The following is a 2558-nucleotide window of genomic DNA, read 5'->3' as shown; positions in this document are numbered from 1 at the left end:
GCACACTATGTATGATACTCTAGCTAGTCCAAGCTAGATATCTTGGGTGCACTCATCGTACGCACACAAATTCCTTGGCTCTTTGCCCGTAACTCTCTCATGCACCACTATGTCGTCTCGGAGCTCTCCCCCCCCTCTCTCAAACTCTCCATCCACCTGGGTCACACATACACATGCATATCTCACTCCTCACTCGATAGGCCCATCTAAAACTCTATCTCTCTCCCTCGTTCTCCCTCCATCTCACACGCACACACACACACCATCTCATGTCCAGCTAGCCAATTATGATGGTCCCTCACTCAATTGTAGGCACACGCAGTCCCCCCTATATGTATATGACTAGCTAATCTTAGTCTCCATCACAAACATGTGCATGGTCTATCTCGATTTCTCTTGGGGCATCTTTCTATTGCGCACGCACTCCCTCGATCTCCCACCCATATAGTCCCCTCACGATCTCGAGGGGATCCCTCTATCACAAACACACCCTCTCTCCCTCCCCATGCATCCATGCCATCCATGTGTCCCTCTCGACCTTTTTTACTTGTTGGCCAGACCTCTATTGGACATGTGCTATAGGGGTGTCTCTCTCCGTTGCAAACAATCACACACTAGCTATCTTCGTGTATCTCCTCGCCTCGCTTTTCCATCTCGAAGATGCATGCGTGATATGTTCGCATAAGAAACAAAAAAACACACACTCTCTCTAATTTATCGTTTGTTGTCACTTTCTCTTTCACACACATACTCTTTTTGCACACTTACTCATTCTCCTTCACACGCACTTGATTTGTCTCGACTGAGGCACTCTCCTCCGTCCATAGCATATAGATTTATTGAAAAGTTGAACATCACAAAGTTTCACCATGTAGGTGGAAAAAAAGAATTACATCTAGTACGGCAAACATATACCATTAGATTCACCATGAGATGTAGTTTTGTATGATGTATCTTTGGTATTGTAGATATAAATAACATTTGCGTAAACCTGATCAAAGTTTCCAAAGTTTGACTTCTAAAAAATTTACATGCACTGCATTATCGAGCGGATGGAATATCTCTTTCCCCCTCTCAGCTATCTGACGCACCACTCACCCTTATCGGGGCTCCTCAATCTCTCTCAAACTTTATTGGTCAGTTTGGTTCATGACCTGACCCTCATGCCTTGATGGCCAGTACTGCTTGGTGTGGACGTGAGATGTAAAATATTTCTGACTGGCCAGGCTTGTGTGGTGCTGAAGCGTTTGGTTCATGCCTAGGCCAGGCAAAGCATCAACGTCCCATCAATAAATCCATGCATCAATTATTTAATGCTAATATCCATCCATGTTGTTGTTAGCCTCGTGGCCGCACGACCAGGCACGACCAGGCGTTCGAAATCGGTCGCTTGGGCCAGGCTACTTGCAGTGTCTGGAGTTCAGCCAGGCTAATTAAAGTGCAAGGGAACCCAGCCTAGGCGGGCTTTCTTTTTCACAGGGTAGAAACCAAACAAGCATGCATGAAATCCAGCCACAACCCCAGGCCACGCAAAAGATGCTCACGACGCAAGCCAAACTGGCCTTATATCTCCCTGGTTCACACATACACATGTCTCGCTCGCGCTATACATATAGACCCATCCAACACCCTCCGCCCTTGTTCTCTCTCCATGTGACACGCACCCCCCTAAGTACCATAATCCCTGACTCCATCATAGGCTCTGTTTGGATCCATGGGTTAGAGTTAGTTTGGGTTAGTTTGGAGTCAACTAACCCAAAAAGATCCAAATAGGAGCGTTAGTTTAGGTCAGATGCATCTAACCTATCCAAAAAAACTAACCCGTCCAAGAGGTGCTTATTTGGGTTAGTTCTTCTCGGGACCACTAATAAACACTTTTTTCTCTCGCTCTCCCCGCAGCAGATCCCTCCCCACTTCCTCGAAGCTTCTTGTCCTCTCCCTCCCTCCCTCTCGCACCGCCCGTGAAGGTGCCTCGCCGTATCCGCACTCCATCTAACCCTGCCATCCAAACACCTCTTTACTTAGAGTTAGTTCAGGGTTAGTTCAGGGTATGAATCTAACTCTAACCTCTAACTGAGTTAGAGTATCCAAATAGGGCCATAGGTGCAAGCACTCCCCCCCTCCTAAGTATGATTATCTCTTACTAGCCATCAGGAACACACATATTGTCTCCTTCCATCCATACGCCTATCTCGATATCTCTCGGGGCGTCTTCTATTGCACACACACCTTGTCACTCGATCTCCCACCCATGTAGTCCCATCACAATCTCCAGGGGATCTCTCTATGACAAACATACACTCTCTCCTCCCCATGTCTGCATTTTCTCCGTACGTCTCTCTAGACCTCTCTCCCTTGTTTGTCAGACCCCTCTTGGCCACGTGCTAGGGGTCTTCCTCTCTCGGTTCCAAACAACCACACACTATCTCCTCACCTTGCCTCCGTTGTCAAAGATGCATGTGTGATATGTTTGCATAAGACACACACGCTTTTTCTCTACTTTTATCGTGTGTTGTCCATGTCTCTTTCACACATGCACACACACTTTTTTCACTCTC

The sequence above is a fragment of the Triticum dicoccoides genome, chromosome 4B, assembly GCF_002162155.2.
Source record: "Triticum dicoccoides isolate Atlit2015 ecotype Zavitan chromosome 4B, WEW_v2.0, whole genome shotgun sequence".
In the NCBI taxonomy this organism is placed as follows: domain Eukaryota; kingdom Viridiplantae; phylum Streptophyta; class Magnoliopsida; order Poales; family Poaceae; genus Triticum; species Triticum dicoccoides.
This window is presented reverse-complemented; position numbering follows the sequence as displayed.